The following is a 19450-nucleotide window of genomic DNA, read 5'->3' on the forward strand; positions in this document are numbered from 1 at the left end:
CCAAATTCATTCTCCTAAAACACAGATTTGACCTCTACTCAAAAACTTCCAGTGGCTCCTGAGAGAGAATACAAATCCCAAGCATAATATATAAAACCTTCCACATTCTGGGTGGATCCTGCTTATTTTTCCAGTCTTATTTTGTATTCTTTGTTTTTACTTATTCTCTATTTCAGGAAAAAGTAACAAAGTTGACTAGTCATGACAAGTTCCATACCTTAGTATGTCTTCCTCTAGATCTAAAAAATTCTTTCTTGAGATCCATCTTGTGGAATTTCTAGTTTCCTTGAAAGTCCAGTTTAGGGAAGCGCACCTAAACAAAACTACTCCTTATCCCCTCCCAGTTATTAGCATTCTTGAAATTACTTTGCATTAATTTGTGTATAGTTTTAATTTACTTAATTGTGTTATTTTCCCTTGCTATAATATAATATAAACTCCTTGATGATAGGGACTTTTCACATTTGTCTCTTTTGAAAAATAGGTACTTAGTAAATTTTTAATTTAAAAGAATCAGATCCTTACCAACTTGAGTGGACTGGAAAAGGATAATTTTGAAGTTTCAAACATTCTTCAGGAAAATAGATCTGAGTTGAAATTAGGAGTTCAGACCTTGAAGGACAATATTTCAGTCCTGGATCCTCAAGGGAGTGAAGAGAGAAGCCAAACAGAATTCAGTCTATTCTTGGGAAACTGGCTTGCTATGAGTTGCTGATTCATGAGCCTCAGTCTCAGGACTGATCTAGGAGACAGTTTTCTCTGGTCAAATATGGCACAATAGTTATAATATTGGCCTAGGAGTTAGAGAGGCCTACCTTCAAATGCCCTCTCAGATAGATGCTAACTAAATGATCCTGAACAAATTGTTGAATCTCAATGACCTCAATTTCCTCATCTGTAAGAGGTAGATAACAGCAATACCTATTTCATAAGATTGTTGAGTATCAAATTTTATAATACATACTGACTACTTTGCTATATAAATGTGACTGCAGACAGGTGAATGATTCAAGATAGAGTTCTAGACCTGCAGTCAAGAAGACCTGAGCTCAAATTCAGCCTCAGATACTTATTAGCTGTGTGACCCTGGGCAGATCATAACCTCTGTTTGCTTAAATCCATTAGAAAAGGAAATGGCCAACCACTCTAGTACCTTTACCAAGAAAGACCTGTGGATAGTATGGTCCACAGGCCCATGAAGAGTCAGACACAACTGAAAAACTGAATAATTGAACAACATCATATACATGTGAGAAATTATTAATTGACCACATTCCAAGCAAGATCACATTCTCTGTGTCATTCTAATACCTCCCCATGGGGTCCTTTCCTTCCTCCCTTGGAGGAAGGGATATAAAGAAGGGAAATGAAGAAGAACAAAAAGAGGAAGGGGAAGAAATTCACCAACTCTGTCCTGGGGTCACTCTTTCATACCCTTTTGCTCTCCCATTGTCTCAATTTTGTAATGAACCAAGGATTCCTTTCTTTATGAAACCTTCAAAACTAACTCCATAAGTGTTCAATTACTAAATTCTAAATAAAGTACACAAGTGATTTAGAAAGAGAACAGAAACAAGAATGGCTTGGTATTATATATCTTTGTATCCCCCAGGATACTAGAATAAAGGCCTTTCCTCAGCAATTATTTGTCAAATTAGTTTACAATGTTTGCTTTCTTGTTCTTGATCCCATGTTCCTATCCCTCAAGTAAACATTTTCAAATTTAGGCATATGCTTAGCAATGGCCCTGGGGCATTGATGTATATAAATAAGCAGTAAAATCGAGACCCATGGGAATTGCAGAAATCTGGAGACCTTAGAGACTATCATCTTTTTTATGTTATAGATCCCATAGACTACATACATTCTTATCCTTTACATTAAACCATGAAGGTTGAAGCAAGATAAATATAACATCTTGGTATGGAAAATAAAAGATGTACTTTTTCAGACAGTGAAATAATTCAAATGAAATAATCTTTAAGGTCCCTTCCAGCACTGACATTCTATATTTTAAAGACTCTATCAAATTCTTAATCTTTTACAATTTGTTGACCTTTCTGGTGTCTTTATTTTAATCCTAACCAATTTTGGTGCAGTTGTTACTTAAGGAAGTGACTTCCATGGTCTGTAGCTTAAAATTTCTTATCTGATTTGTTTCTTGTTCTATGAGATTACATAAGAGTTTTGTTATTTTGTGCTGTTTAAGACGACAGGATTTCATTTTTCAAGGCTGAAAAGAAGTCCTTGTCCCATTTTTCCAATGAGGGGATTGATAAGGTTCTGTGCTATTTAAAAGACTTTTTAACATTCTCTGAAAGTCCATTTCATAAACAGAAGAAATCAGTTACAGAAGACATTTTTTATCAGATGCTCACCCAGAAAGTAAATAACTTTAGGATACATCTTCCCTCTTCAATTCAGGAACATTATCATCATCATCATGGTCATCATGATAATCTGCTTTATCCCCTCTCCTTCTACCCCCAATGCTTCAAGCTCTCTTCATCTTCGCTCCCTTTATCTCCACCTCTTCCCCTAGTTATTTCTACCAGAACTAAACAAAAAGATATTGAAGTCACATCTATTTTTCTTTTTTTTAATGACAAGGTCATTTTGAGGTGGTTCTGAACTGATGAGTAGTAGGCTACCTCGGAAAAAATATTTTGATTACAAACATTGTCTTCTTTCATTCCTATACCTAGAAGCAAAGGTAGCAATTGGGTCTAGCAACTAATTTTCCATAGCCCAAGGCTTTCAGACTTAGGTCCTCCTCTCCTAAGTAATTTTGTCTTATCTTCAGGGGATTCGAGGCAAGAGAAAGAAAATCTAAAATATTGGAGGATTCCTCAAACCAAGCCTGCTTACATAGAATCACAAAATATCAATGTTGGAAGGGACTTCTGCCTTTTTACATGGGACATAAATGTGGTGTGAATTCCCTTTATAAAATCTCAGACAAGGAAGCATCCAACCTCGACTTAAATATCTCATAAACAAAGGACTCATAACAACTCAAGGTAGTTTGTATATAGTTATTATTGCTGGAAGTTCTTTCTTATTTCAAAGAGAAATTTGCCTATTTGTAACTACTACACATTGGGATGAGGCAATGAGAAAAAAGTATAATCCTTCCCTCATAAACCAGACTGTTAGAAAGAGTGATCACAAATAGATCACTTTGTAAGAATTTTTTGAGGAAATTGGGGTTAAATTATTTGCTCACGATCACACAACTAGTAAGGGTCTAAGATCAAATTTGAACTCAGATCATCCTGACTCCAGGACCCATGTTCTATCCACTCTTCCACCTATCCGCCCATTTGTAAATCTTTGTAAATCTTAAATTATTTTCCCATAACAGCTTAGTGGCAAAAGTAGTTTTAGGTATTAGGATTTCCAATATATTGGTAAGGCTCAGAAAGATGGAATAGTTTGCCCAAGATCACATACCTCTTAAGGATTCAAACTCAAGTCCACTGACTCCAAGTCCAACATTCTTTTCATGAATTCTTCTTCCTACTTAAAGATGGCCATAATAACTCAAACCTTTTCACTAAGGGAAATATTCTCAGTTCCTTCATTTGCTGCTTCTAAGATATGGATCTGCATATATGCAGCTTGAATATCTATTGCGTCTCTTATGGAAAATTTCTCAAATCTTCTTCTTATAATATATAAGCCTAGGTCAACCAGGCCTCTTACAAGAATCAATCAATCAATAATCAATCATATTTAGCATATGTCTTATATATTCCATGCATAGCAAATAGGAGGTATTTGATAAATGTTTATCATTACAAGAATATCTAAATTCATATAATAATATTGTTAGAAGATACCTAAGAGAGCAATTAGTTCAACTTCTCTTTTCCTATTTTATAGATGAATAAAGCCATCCCAGAGCATTCTAAATTCATGATAGAAGCTGACACCAGTCTTCTAAAGTTTCTCTGTTCCAATGCTCTTGGGGTTAATACACATTATCTCTCGGATTTTCAGGTTTTGTATTTCTTCACAAACCAAAGACAGTACATATAGCTGTATATATATATATATATATATATATATATATATATATATATATATATATATATGAAATGTTAGTTTACATTTATATAGTGTTTTTCCATTATTTAGTACTGATTTTATAGATGTTATTACTCCCTCTACTGATGTAGATTGTATCTCCTCCACATTTCTTAGTGCTTTTATAACATAAACCTCATTATCAATCAGTGAAGCCAGTGACTCCCTGCTCAGAAATCTGTTTTACAATTATTGAAAAAAATTTCTAAATTTCAGAGTGAGTGAAAATAAAGTTGTGATTGTTTCCCATCCAAATTCACAGACACCTCCTAATGTTAAATGCCCTGCTTTATTTCTTTCACGAATTGGTTATAGCTAAAAAAGAATTATAAACCTGTAGTTGTGAGCCTCTCTGTATTTAATTTGGTTGCTCCTTCTTCATCCAAGAATATATGCTGATCATTTCAAGGTCGACCAAGTTTTTAGAATCTGCCAGTGCTTGCACCGTCCTGGTACAACCTTCAGGAGCAGAGGGTAATCTCCAAGTAAAAATATGCCTCATATTTGATCCTACAACACTTTTGTGAGGAAGTCATTAGACAAGTATAATATCCTTATTTTACAGATGAGGAAAGTGAGGCTCCATGAGGTAAAAGGACCTTGCTGAACTCACATAGCCAGTAAGTGGCCAATACTGAACTCAACATCATTGACCAATGTGGTCATTGATCAGTCCACAATACCACTGGAATATTTCCATTGGGAGGTCATTCTTGACTTTTGATAGCATCAATTAAAGTTCCTCTCCACAATGACATTTGGCTAGATAGATTCAAAGTCCAGACTGCTGTTGAAGGGGAGAGAGGGTAATGATACAGCTGGAACAAAATCAAAGATGCTGACACCCTTCTTACTTTCCAGTTCACACATTCTCTAAATATATACTCATTGAACATTTGTGTGACATCTTAAATCAACTGAAGGTTGGAAGTAATTTAAAGTCATTCATCTAAGTCAGCCCCTAAAATGAAAGCAGAAACTGTTGACTCCACTGGGGTTTGCATGTCAGCGAGTGAAGAGTTTGGAGGAGGCTATGAAAGGCAGAACTCACTTAGCAGGCGATGGAAGCCTCCCTGATGTTGGAAGGGCATCCCTGGGATTTTGGCTTCTCCCCAGACTCAGCATGAGGCCAATCACCTTTTTTTGAGACAGCTGAATCTGGTATCACAGAGTGATTAATAATTTATATAGACCCCCAGGTACTTTTCCATTAAAGTCTACATAGAGAAGAGAGAAAAAGCATTGGCAGAGAGGCTAGTGAGTTCCTGACAAGGTCAAAAGACCTTCAGCATCTCTACCCCCCTTTAACCCCTTTTGGCTATAATTGACCCAATGGGCTTGCATTTCCAGGATTCTATGACTGGTGAGCCAGAAGGGACCTCAAGGATCATCCAGTCCATTTCCTGAATGTCTTTTTGTTGAGGCAACTAAGAAAAGGAGGAAGGAGAGGAATTTAAATCAAATTAATAGACAAAGTGTCTATCATATGTGAGGCATCAAGCAGTATATATTTAATTAGAAGGATCTGGCTATATGATAATGGACAAGGTTATTCCACCACTCTGAACCTGGCTTTTCTAAACCATAAGATAGGGATAATATCTACACTATGTACCTTAAAACTTCTTAAAGTGCTTCTTAAAACTTACAATATTACATAGATGTGAGATATTATGATTAGCCTTATTTTAACAGAGGCAGTTTGGCAGAGGGTTGAAGTCCTGAGTTCAAATCAGTATCAGATACTTGCTAGCTTGGTGACCCTGGAAAAAGTCATTTAAGCTCTGACTGCCTCAGTTTTCTGATCTGTAAAATATAGATAAGAGTAGTACCAACCTCCCATGGCTGTTATGAAAATCTAATAATATATAAAGTATTTTGTAAATCATAAAATATATAAATAGTAGATATCAATATTAATTATCAACTATTATTTTATAGATGAGGGAATTGAGGTTTCATAGAGATTATCTAACTTTCCTATGGTCCCATAACCAGTAAAATGTAGTAAGATTCAAAAGTCAAATATATGTCTCTTCTGACTTTGTCTCATGTTCTTTTGACTATATTATATTGTTTTTTAATTGTTTCTCTAATCAAATTAAAAATTCCAGCCATGGTCTTGAAGTTCTCCTCCAATATGATAATTCTTTTCAACATTCTATCTACCTTCTTAAAAGAATATAAACTCCTTGAAGGTAAGAGCAGTTTTGCTTTTCTTGTCTTTGGATAGCCAACGCCTAGTATAGAACCTCTACATATGGTAGGTATTTAATAATGTTTCTTGAATCTCTCATTATTGAATATCAAATTATAACAAAGATATTGTTTTCAAGGAGCTAACATTCTAATGAGGGAAAGACACAGAGAATAAAAGTGTGTTAAGTGCAAAAGAGAGATCTTGCCTACTGGTTTGAAATGATGCTATAATCACACCTATTTTAGCTATTCAAAGGACACTGTTGGCTTCTTCCTAATTATTATCTAGATTCTGGATAATTGAAAGAGAGTTGAACAAAAGTGAAATGTTAACTTCATTTCATTATGACATTCTTCCAACCCTTCTACCTCCCAAATTCTTTTCACCAAAAACAAACAAACAAACAAACCTGAGATATTGGAGTAGATTGGAAGTTATTGTAGAGAATTTACTATCCCTATCATTGATTATATATTCAGCACAATGGAGAATATCCCTATACCCTCTAAGCACTAAAAACTTACATTTTAAGCATTATGAAGATGAGAAACATTAATATGGTTAAAACCTTATTAACCAGAATGCTTAGGACAATGAGCATTCTGCTCAGTGTTGTTAGGGGAGAATTTACCCCAGTTCTGAGAATAAGGGTATGAAATTGGGGGGCGAGTGTGCTGGGCAAGATCCAATTGTCAGCATTGTGAGATCAAAAACTATGATGGACATAGTTGCTTTCAGCAGTTCAGTGATCAAGGACAATCCTGAGAGAACTGTGATGGAAAATTCCATCCACATCCAGAGGAAAAAAACTGAGTCTGAATTCAGATCAAATAATTCTATATTCACTTTTGAAAACTTATTTTATGCTTTTTCTTTCTTTTCTTGTTTTCCCCCTAGTTTTAATTCTTCTTTCACAATATGATTAACATGGAAGTTTAATAAACATGATTGTACATTACATGTACATCCTATCATCAAATTACTGCCTGCAATGGGAAGGGCAGAAGGGAGAGAGGGAGATCAAAAAATATGGAAATCAAAAACTTGCAAAAGGATGAATGTTAAAAACTATCTTTGCATGTAATTGGAAAATTTTTTTAAAGAAATAGAAAAAAGATTCAAGTGTTAAATTTTCAGTTTATTTTCACTTATGGTTCAGAAATCAACAAGTGCTACAAATCGGGGCCAGATTTATTTTTTGTTGATTTCTAGATTTAAGGACTTGATTGGCATTATTAGGGTGAATTCTACATAGATAGAGAGCATTACTGTGAAGCATTATTGTGAATCCATTATGTTGGGATGGTTTAGTAAAATGAAAGGTTGAGAAAGAGGGATGCACTGGAAGAAGGGTGAAAATGATATAGAATGAGGAACTTTTTCCTCACATAAAAAAGCATTGCATGGAGGAGCTTGTATAAGTGGAGGGAAAAATGAGAGGGGAAAATGCTGGCTCTTGTAGGAATTAATTCAAAAAGGAAATATATATTTATCCATCTATCTCTCTATGTATATGTATATGTACATATACATATATATATATGTACATATACATATATATATATATATTCATAGACACACACACACACACACACTCAGGTGTGTACAGAAATCTATCTTACCCAATAGAGAAATAAGAGGGAAGGGGATAAAAGATATGGGGTAGGGGAGAAGAGGATGGTAAACAAAAGTAAATTAAGGATGGCAGTGGTTAGAAGCAAAACAGACTTCTAAAGAGGGATAGGATAAAAAAGAGAGGATAAGAAAAGAAACTAGAATGGATGGAAATACCTAGTTAGTAATCATGCATGTGAATGTGAATTTACCCACAAAACAGAGGCAGATAGTAGAATGGAATAGAAACAAAAATCCAACAATAGGTTGTTTAGAAGAAAATAAGAAGCTAGAGCAGAATCAAGATTCAGCTGAAGCAAAAAAAGGCAACAAGAACATCATAACCCCAGACAAAAAAAATAGAGTTCTAATTAAAAGAAATAAATCAGGAATCTACATTTTGCTAAAAGATACCATACACAATGAAGTAATATTTAAAAATTTTACAAGTTTCTCTGATAATACCTTCATTACTTAAATAAAGAGGGAACCAAGTCAAATTTCTAAAAATAAGAGTTATTCCCCATTTAATAAATGGTCAAAACCAGTTTGATCAATTTGAAAGGGCAATTTTAAAAGAAGAAATCAAAATAATTTAAAATCATATGAAAAAAAGTTCTAAATTGCTAGTGATTAGAGAAATTTAAATTAAAACAACTCGATAATACCATCTCACAACTATCAGAAATGACAGATGCTGGAGGAGATGAGGAAAAATAGTTACACTAATAAACTATTTGATGGAGTTGTGAACTGGTCCAGCAATTTTAGAAAACAATTTGGAACTATTCCTAATGGGCTTTATAACTGTGGTTGCCCTTTGACTCAACAATATTACTACTAGGTCTGTGCCTCAGAGAACTCAAAAAAATGGAAAAGAAACTAGATATTCAAAAAGATTCTTAGAAAGATTTTATTTATTTTGAATTTTACAATTTTTTCCCTCATTCTTGCTTCCCGCCTCCCATCCCCCACAGAAGGCATTCTGTTAGTTTTTACTTTGTTTCCATGGTATACATTGATCTCAGTTGAATGTGATGACAGAGAAATCATATCCTTAAGAAAAAAAAAATAAAGTAAGAGATAGTAAAATTACATAAGACAACTTTTTTTCTAAATTGAAAGTAATAGTCTTTGGTCTTTGTTCAAAGTCCATAATTCTTTCTCTGTATACAGATGGTATTCTCCATTGCAGATAGCCCAAAGTTGTCCCTGGTAGTTTTTACTGATGGAATGAGCAAGTCAATCAAGGTTGATCATCACCCTCATGTTGCTGTTAGGGTACCCAATGCTTTTCTGGTTCTGCTCATCTCACTCAGAATCAGTTCATGCAAGCCCTTCCAGGCTTCCCTGAATTCCCATCACTCCTGGTTTCTAATAGAACAATGATATACATATACCACAGTTTGCTAAGCCATTCCCCAAATGAAGGACATTCACTCAATTTCCAATTTTTTTGCCACCACAAACAGGGCTGCTAAGAATATTTTTGTACAAGTGATGCTTTTATCCTTTTTTTCATAAACTCTTCAGAGAATAGATCCAGTAGTGATATTGCTGGATCAAAGGGTATGAACAGTTTTGTTGCCCTTTGGGCATAATTCCAAATTCCTCTCCAGAAAGGCTGGATGAGGCCACAGCCCCACCAACATAGTATTAGTGTCCCAGATTTCCCACATCCCTTTCAACATTGATCATTGTCCTTTCTGGTCATATTGGCCAGTCTGAGAGGTGTGAGAAGGTATCTCAGAGATATTTTAATTTACATTACTCTAATAAGTAATTACTTAGAGCAATTTTTCATATGACTATGGATTGCTTTGATTTCCTCAGCTGTAAATTGCCTGCGTATCCTTTGACAATTTGTCAATTGGAGAATGTCTTGTGTTTTTGAAAATTTGACTCAGGTCTCTAAATTTTAGAAATGAGTACTTTGTCAGAAATACTAGTAGCAAAAATTTTTTCCCAATTTACTACATTTCTTTTGATCTTGGTTACAGTGGGTTTTGTCTGTGCAAAAGCTTTTTAATTTAATGTAATCAAAATTATCTAGTCTGTTTGTAAATGATGTTCTCCATCTCTTCCTTGGTCATAAACTGCTTCCCTTTCCATAGATCTGACAAGTAAACTACTCCTTGATCTTCTAAGTTTGCTTATAATATTGTTTTTAATGTCTAAATTCTGTGTTTATTTTGATCTTATCTTGGTATAGGATGGGAGGTGTTGGTCTAATCTAAGTTTCTTTCACACTAACTTCCAATTTTCCCAACAGTGTTTTATTGAATAGAGAGTTTTTATCCCAATAGCTGAACTCTTTGGGTTTATCAAACAGCAGATTGCTATAATCATTTCCTGCTATTGCACCTAGTCTATTCCACTGATGCATGACTCTATTTCTTAGCCAATACCAGACAGTTTTTTTGGGTTTATATATATATATATATATATATATATATATATATATATATATATATATTAGTTTTTGCAAGGCAATGGAGTTAAGTGGCTTGCCCAAGGCCGCACAGCTGGGTCATTATTAATCTGGGGATGGATTTGAACTCAGGTACTCCTGACTCCAGGGCCGCGGCATCGGCGCGCTGAGGAGGAGCCAGGCCGCAGGCCCAGCCCCGTAGGCGCAGCCGCCCGGGCCGCCTTCGGGCAAGCCGGGCTGGAGAAGGGAGCCGGGAAGAACTGTTTCACAAGAGCAACAGCGCGCGCTTCTGCCAAGACAGACACCTGGAGGAGCTGAGCTCGTGCCGGGAGTTCGACGATCAGAAGTTGACTATCCTCGAAGCTGGCTGTGGGGTCGGAAACTGTTTATTCCCACGTCTAGAAGAAGATTCAAATCTCTTAGCTTACGCCTGTGACTTCTCACCCCGGGCCATCCAATATGTTAAGCAAAACCCTTTGTATGATGCTGAGCGGGGTAAGGCCCAAGATGATCTCCGGGAGCATGTCCCAGCTGCCTCTGTGGATGTGGTCACTTTGATATTTGTACCGTCTGCTTGTTCACCCTGACAAGATGCACTTGGTCTTGCAAAATGTTTACAAGGTACTAAAGCCAGGTAAATGTGTCTTGTTTCGAGACTAGGGACTGAATGATCGCGCAATGCTTCGGTTTAAAGCTGGCAACAAGCTGGGAGAAAACTTTTACGTTGGACGAGATGGGACGAGGGCCTATTTCTTTACTGATGTATATTCTTGGCTCAGCTCTTCAGGGCAACGGGATATAAAGAAGTAGTCAATGAGTATGTGCTTCGAGAAACCGTGAATAAGAAAGAAGGCCTCTGTGCCCCCAGAGTTTTTCTACAGAGCAAATTTCGGAAGCTTCCAAGGACACCGTGATTCTCACTACTACTACTTCACAGGCACCTGTTTAAAAATGAGAAATTTTGTCACAGTTTAGGAATTCCATTCTTCAGAGAATCCATTATTACCCAAATTGGGGGGGGGGCTTTTCTCCAAGGATGCAAAGCACAGACCATCTATACTTTTTCATGCTTCATGGTTCTCATCCGTGTCCTCCTCAGATCCTCTGCTACACTCCAAAGACCTTCCTTTGTCTGTGAATTTTTTTTTTAGTTTTTTTGCAAGGCAAATGGGGTTGAGTGGCTTGCCCAGGGCCACACAGCTAGGTAATCATTAAGTGTCTGATGTCGGATTTGAACTCAGGTCCTCCTGACTCCAGGGCCAGTGCCCTATCTACTGTGCCACCTAGCTGGCCCTGTGAATATTTTTCAATAGTATTTCAATAACTATTTCAAACTTGATCTTCTTTGTAATCAACTGTATCTTATTTTATACAATTAGAAACATGATTCTGAGAATAGGTGTTTGGGTTTCATCAGATTCCCAAAGGTGTCTGAGACACAGGTTTAGGACCCCTGCTCCAGGTCCTCTGATATTCCATAGGTGTTCATGTCATGTGGCTGGCCCACCTCCTTCTTCAGACATAGTCTAGAGGAGACCTTTTGTGCCCAATAAGTAGCAGTCTGAGACTTAGTTAAGTTACAGCATTATGGCTTGTGCTCACTTGTGGCATCTGCCATATCTTCTCTCGTAGGTTGATATGGGATGGAGGAGGGGCATTGAATCCATCATTGAAAGGAAGCATTATGTGATCCTGGTTCATTGTAACATCAGGATGTTTGACTCTCAGGAATGCAGTACCATAAAATGGATGCCAACCAGATATGCCAGGGCTGACCTGAGAGCCATGGAGTACAAAAGAAATGGGGTTTTATGAACCTTCCTTTGTCTACAGAGGGTGGCAGCCACAAACATGGCCTCCAAGAGCTCTTATAACAAAAAGACTGTAGCTTATGCTCATCTTTGGCAACTTGATTTCCAAGAAGAGAAATGGAAGGGAACCCAGTGCTTCTTAATTTTAGCACAGATGTGGATTTTTCCAACAGAGGAAGGGATCATTGAAGCAACCCCAGAGGGAAGGCCAACTGTGAAGGACGGTTGAATAGCGTTGTTCTATTCTTCACAGTTAAATTTCAGTCTGTCACTATGTGGTTATTTCTGTGCATTGTTTTAAAACAAGCCAAGAGAGTGGAGGTTTTTTCAAAATATATTTTTGTTGAAAATAAAGGGAGAGTTTTAATAAAATATATTTTAGAATTTAAAAAAAAGAGTTAGGCAGAGTTCCATCTTCACCTATTTTTCCAAAGATTTTATATAGAATTGGAACCAATTGTTCCTTAAAATGTTTGATAGAATTCACTTGTGAATCCATCTGGCCCAGGAGATTTTTTTCTTACGGAGTTCAGTAATGGCTTGTTGAATTTCTTTTTCTGAGATAGGGTTATTTAGGTTTTTAATTTCCTCTTCACTTAATCTGGGCAATTTAAATTTTTGTAAATATTCATCCATTTCACTTAGATTGCCAAATTTATTGGCATAGAGCTGGGCAAAAATAATTCTGAATTATTACTTTAATACTAGCAATTTGGCTTTCTTCTTTCTTTTTTTAATCAAATTGATCAGAAGTTTTTCATAAAACCAGATCTTGGTTTTATTTATAAGTTCAATAGTTTTCTTGCTTTTGATTTTATAAATTTCTCCTTCAATTTTTAGAATTTCTAATTTGGTATTTAATTGGGGGTTTAATTTGTTCTTTCTCTAATTTTTTTAGTTGCATATTTAGTTCACTGATTTCCTCTTTATCTAATTTATTCATAAGCATTTAAAGATATAATATATATATATATATATCCCCTGACAGCTGCCTTGAGTGTATCCCATAGGTTTTAGTATGTTGTTTCATTGTTATCATTATCTAGGATGAAATAATTAATTCTTCCTATAATTTGTTGCTTGATCCACCCATTATTTAAAATGAGGTTAGTTTCCAATTAATTCTGGGTTTATATCTCCCTGACCCAGTATTGCATATGATTTTTATTGCATTATGATCTGAAAAAGATGTATTCACTATTTCTGCCTTTCTGCAATTGATCATTAGGTTTTTATGTCCTGGTACATGGTCAATTTTTGTGTAAGTGCCATGTACTACACACACAAAAAAGTATATTCCTTTGTATCCCCATTCAGTTTCCTCCATAGGTCTATCATATCTAGGTTTTCTAGCAATCGATTTACCTCCTTAACTATCTTCTTATTTATTTTATGATTAGATTTATCTAAATCTGAGACTGGGAGGTTGAGTTCTCCCACTTGTAGAGTTTTGCTGTCTATGTCTTCCTGTAGCTCTTTCTCCTCTAAGAATTAGGATGCTGTACCATTGGGTACATAAATATTTATTATTGAAATTACTTTATTGTCTATGGTACCTTTTAGGTGGATATAGTTTTCTTCCTTATCTATTTTAACACTATCTATTTTTGCAGCTACTTTGATTGAAATAAGGATTGCTACCCCTGCTATTTTACTTCAGTTGAAGCAAAATATATTTTGCCAACCTTTTTCCTTTACTCTATATGTATTGCTCTACTTCAAATGAGTTTCTTGTAAGCAGCATATTGTAGGATTCTGGTTTTTAATCCACTATGCTATTCACTTACATTTTAAGGGAGCGTTCATCCCATTAACATTCAAAGTTATAATTATTAACTCTATTGCCCTCCTTGCCATCTTCCTTCTGTTTGTATTTTCCCCTTTTTCCCTTTATCCACATTTTCCAGTGTTTTGTTTTAAATACCACCAACTTCAGTGTGTTTGCCCTCTTATATCAAACCTCTCCCCCTTCTTTCCCCTTTCCCTTTTCCCTTTCTTCCCTTATTTCTGTTAGTTTCCCTTTTCCCCCCTCCCCATCCCCCCTTACCTTGTCCCCTTTTAATGTTTGAAAGGTAAGATAAGTTTCTTAACTTAACTAAGTGTATCTAAGTTAACTTTAAGCCAAGTCTAAAGAGATGAAGATTCAGGTGGTTCTCACTTCTTCCTTTCTTCCCCTCAATTACAATAAGTCTTTTGTACCCCTTTAACCCATTCAGTGTCCCTCCATCCTCCCTTCTCCTTATTGTTCCCCCTTTTTATGGAGGTAATGTTTTTTAATCATTCTGTCTGAGTCACAGAAAAGTTATGAGTGTCCATCACTTCTGGCTATGTATATTCTCTCTAATAGAGTTATAATCCTCAAGAGTTATGAGATTCTCCCAGGTGGGTATATAGCCAGTTTCATCTTATTGGATAGCAGTTTTTTTTACCTTTTCATGTGTCTTTTGAGCCTCCTATTTGATGTCCAAATTTTCTGCTTAGCTCTGATCTTTTCACCATAAAATCTTGAAAGTCTCCCATTTCATTAAATGTCCATCTTTTTGCCTGGAAGAGAAGGCTCAGCTTTGCTGGGTAGTGGATTCTTGGCTGCATTCCAAGCTTCCTTGCTCTTCAGATCTCATTCCAGGCCCTTCAATCCCTTAATGTTGATGCAACCAGGTCCTGCATAACCCTTACTGTGGCTCCTTGATATTTAAATGTTTTCTTTCTGACTGCTTGCTGGATTTTATCTTTTATCTGATAGTTCTGGAATTTGGCCACAACATTGCTTGGTGTTTGCTTTTTTAGGATCTCTTTCCAGAGGGGATCAATTATTCTTTCAATAACTATTTTGTCCTCTGGTTCCATGATATCAGGGTAATTTTCCATCACTAAATCCTGTAATATTAAGTTCAGGCTTTTTTTCTCTTCAATGTTGTCAGGAAGGCCAATAATTCTCACTTTCTCCTGTCTTGATCTGTTCTCAATGTCAGTGGTTTTGCTGATGAGGTATTTCACATTTTCTTCTATTTTTCAGTTTTGTTTAAAGCAATCATGTTGTCTCATGAAGTCAGTTTCTGCTGATTCCATTCCTTTTTTCAGAGATTTTTCTTCATTTATCTTTTGCAACTCCTTTTCCAGTTGGTCAATTCTATTTTTTATGGACTTTTCCATTTGCCCCAGTGTAGTTTTGACGGAATCATTTTCTTTTTGCACTTGTCCAATTGAAGATCTGAGAGAATTAGTCTCATTTTGTATTTGTCCAATTGTATTTTCCAAGGATTTGTTTTCTTGCTGTGAGATGTTAATTTTCTCTTGCAACATGCTAATCTTCTCTTGAGTTTCTTTTCCCAATTTTTCCAATTGCTTTTTAAACTCCTTCCTGATTTCTTCAAGGAAATGTTTCTGGGCTGGGGACCAATTCATATTCTCCTCAGCAGTGCTAGATCTCTCTCAGTTAGAATATGTCTCTTCTAAGTATTTCTCCATGGGTCCCCCTTCTCTGGTCTTTTTTCATCTTTCTAGGATCTTGTGTTGGGGGTGGAGGAAGATGCCTCTCAGAGGTTTGCTTTTGAAGATCCTAGAGGCTTTGTATACTTGGCTTAATAATTCCAAGTAAGGGGTGAATGATGATGGAAAAAACTAATAAAGAATGTGCATAAATTTAATATAAAACATATTTTATATATTATAATATATATGTAAGTGATTATATATTTATGATCTTATATATTATATATGTTTTTAAATATAAAGCATTAGCCTTAAAAGTATATAAAGCACATGTTTGAATCAGTTGCTTAATATTTACTACCACGCCTCTGAATGAATTTACAGAAAAATAATTAAATTGTTTCTAATACTCTGAAGACATTTCCTAGAAGAAGAGAGAGCAAAGGGGAAAAGTCTATCTGTGTAGAGTGAAAATTTTCAGAAGAAATAGAGATAGGTTCCTAGTTTAAGCTATATTCAAGTAGTTCACATTTCTAGGATGTTTTCCTCATAACAAATCTGTGAGGTGGGTAACGTTGTTGTTTTACAGTTGAGAAAGCTGAGTCTAAAAAATGTTAAGCAATTTGCTGCAGGAACCTCACTGTGGGATAGAAGACCAGGACTCTCAAGGCCTGTGATTCCTGATCTCAATTTTAGTCCATTCACAAGTTTTCCTCCTAGATAGTCTGAATATTACAAAGCCAGAACTTATAATCTATATAGGAGGAAGTGATTCTGTAAAAGAAGTATTGTCATGAAGATGAAACAATCATGCCAGAGAATCTAAAGAGACCTAAATTCCAAACTCAATCCAACACAATCTGTATGACCCCAGAGAAAGTCATCACCCAGTGTCCAATTACTTGACAAACTCTAGGAGGACTCTAAATCACATAAGTTTTGACATCCTCACTCATCCATAAAATGAGGTTAATGAGATTTACCTACTTCACAGACCTGTGTGGAAAGTGCTTTATAAACTTGAAGCTGCTTTGGATTTGAGAGCTGTAATCAGAGACAAAAGAAATGGCCTGGGGAGTGTTTAAATGCCATTTTTTAACTAATAAAGCCATACTTTAGGGAAGAGTAAAGGAGGAGGTAGGAGAAAGCTACAATTCTGGCCTGGCTTGATGGGTCTCCCACATCCCAGAGGGAATGAAATGAACCTGCAAGGCCTTGCTTCTAAGGCTAACAGGAAGAATTTCCCCTTCTCTCTGGTCAGTCTCATAGCTTCACTCATAGTTGATGTCTATGTTGTTTCCTTTGTTCAATGGCCCTTTACCTGGATAACTAAGGTGATTTTGGATGAAACTCAGAGTGGGACTTCTATGTAAGTAGAGTAGGTATTGGCTCCAGTGCTATGATTTCAAAGGCACCTGGAAGGTCACTCACCTACCTCTCTGTAAAATGAGAAGCCTGGACTAGATGAACCTAAAATTCCTGTGGAATAAAAGAAGATCAAAGATTAGGAATCAAGTACAGCTATACCCTAGGAGATCTAGGACAGTAGGATTACTGTATAAATTCCAAATCTGTCCTGGAGCAATTTTTGATAAGAAAAAGCAAGCATTGAAATTTATCACCTGAAGGAGGAAAAAAGTACTGAATGGGAGGAAGGGAGGATGCAAAAATGGGAAGAGGAAGGGAAAAGAAAGGATGGGCCAAAAGAATAGAAGACTCGGTTTAGTAATTACATCATCATTCTAAGAGTGTGGGTTACTTTTTATATGCTGGTTTGGGGGTAGGGAAAGAAGGTGATGAAGTTAAAATTGACCTTGATCTGGTCTATTAAAGACCCAAAGGTGAACAAGAAGTATTTGTCCAAGAAGAAAGAATTCAGAACTTATTCAGGCAGTAAAGGGAGTCTCTGTGACCTCACTGGGTTTTATTAAGAAAGATACTGGCGTAGTCTGCCACTTCCTTCTCCAGCTCTGAGGCACACAGAGGGAAGTGACTTGCCCAGGGTCACTTAGCTAGAAAGTATCTGAGGTCAAATTTAAACTCAGGAAGATGAGTCTTCCTGACTCCAAGCCTGGCACTCTATTGTCTGCACCACCTAGCTACCCCCTTGAAGAGAAAAATGCCCCAGAGTGCCAGTTCCTCCAAGGATTAACACAGGGACATAAGCATATCAGGAAAGGAACAAGTACAGTTGTAGTTTATATAGAAGTGGGAAAAACTTGATTAAGTGAGGCAGGTCTTTGGTGAATGTGAATAGAGCAAATTATTGTGATCAAAAGGAAATTAGAAGGAGAACAACTGACATGCAGATTATTCTCTGCCCATATAGTCTTTTATGCTGAGAAGTCTCCACTGGTCACATTCCTCCTTTTATGTAATACTATACAGGTTTGAACCTCAACTTATCTCAATAAGGAGAAATGCAACCTAATGTCTACTGTGGAAGAGGAACAAACAATTCATAAAGTCTTAAATTCTACTCCAAATTAGATTTCAGTGCCAAGAAAAATTGTTTAGGCTGAATATATAGGATGGATGGTTATCTTTCAACCTTCTAGGCCTCCAACAATGAACAAGTGTTATGTCAGACTCCCTGACTGGCAACAATTCTCTTACTGGGAAAACTTTAGAACATAAACTTGTTTAAAGAGGCAGCCTATTCATATTAGATAATACTAATTTTTAAAAAGTTCCTTCATAAAGTTCTGTTTGTCATTCAGTTTCCCACTTTACCTCCTCTGCAACCAACATACCATCCTAGTGCCTCTCAGCATCACAGAATCTCATAAGTGGAAAATACGACCAAGTTCATCAATTCAATTCATTCTCTCTTTTTTTTATTTTTGCAAGGCAGTGGGATTAAGTGAGTTGCCTAAGGTCACACAATTAGGTAAATATTATGTGCCTAAGGTCAGATTTAAACTCTTGTCCTCCTGATTCCAGGGTTGGTGCTGCACCACCTAGCTACTCCAATCCAATTCATTCTTGAAGTATGCTCTCTACAACATCATCCCCAGCAATCAGTCACACGATATTTACTAAATATGCCAATTGATAGGATACCTAGTTCTTTCTAAAGCAATCCATTATACTTCAGAATAGCAAAAATTGTTTGAAAGGTTACTCTTGCACTGAACCAAAATTTACCCATCTGGAACTTCCACTCATCATTCCTAATTCTGCCCTCTGAGACCAACTGGAAAAAAATCATGTACCAGCTATACATGTCCTTCTTTTGACTTGCTCTCCAATATTTTCACCATCTGCATTGACTATCCTCTGAATCAGTTGAAAATGGGAAAATATCTGTTTAAATATGGCCTAGGGATAACCTCTTCTTGAATGTAAAGCCCTGAGAAAATCTGCCTCAGGTTGAAGGTACTTAATAGGTATATATCAATTCCAAAAAAACCATCCAACTCCAAAAAACCATCCAACTCCAAAAAACTCACCACTACTACTCCTGATATATTAAGTCTTGATGGTCATGCAAAGGAGATGATTGTTTAAAAGTAAATAAATTTAATTATATAGCATGGTAAGAAAAATGGGGGGGGAATACATTTCCTCCATTAATGTGGGGCATATACTTCACCAGTGGCAAGAGTGAAGTCATTCACATCATAGGACATACATAAGGCTTCCATCACCAATGTTACATGGCCTGATGATTTTAATTGATACCATTGTGTTATTTTCAATGAATCTTTGCAGGCAGTTGCCCTAGTCACAGTTATAAAGGGTCAGAGTTGTAATTTAAACCCAGGTCTCTTGACTTAAAATTCTATATTTTCTCCATTTGCTAATATTGTTTCTTCTTGTCTACTGAATTCCCAGTTTTCCTGAAAGGAATAAGTCTCCAACCTTTCTCTT

General features: G+C 36.2%; 1 pseudogene; it reads left to right on the forward strand.

The window, feature by feature from the left end:
- Positions 1–6205: 6205 nt before the first annotated feature.
- LOC141519302 (tRNA N(3)-cytidine methyltransferase METTL6 pseudogene) lies at positions 6206–11265 on the forward strand (annotated as a pseudogene).
- Positions 11266–19450: the final 8185 nt, after the last annotated feature.

This window comes from Macrotis lagotis, chromosome 3 (genome assembly GCF_037893015.1).
Source record: "Macrotis lagotis isolate mMagLag1 chromosome 3, bilby.v1.9.chrom.fasta, whole genome shotgun sequence".
Classification (NCBI taxonomy): domain Eukaryota; kingdom Metazoa; phylum Chordata; class Mammalia; order Peramelemorphia; family Peramelidae; genus Macrotis; species Macrotis lagotis.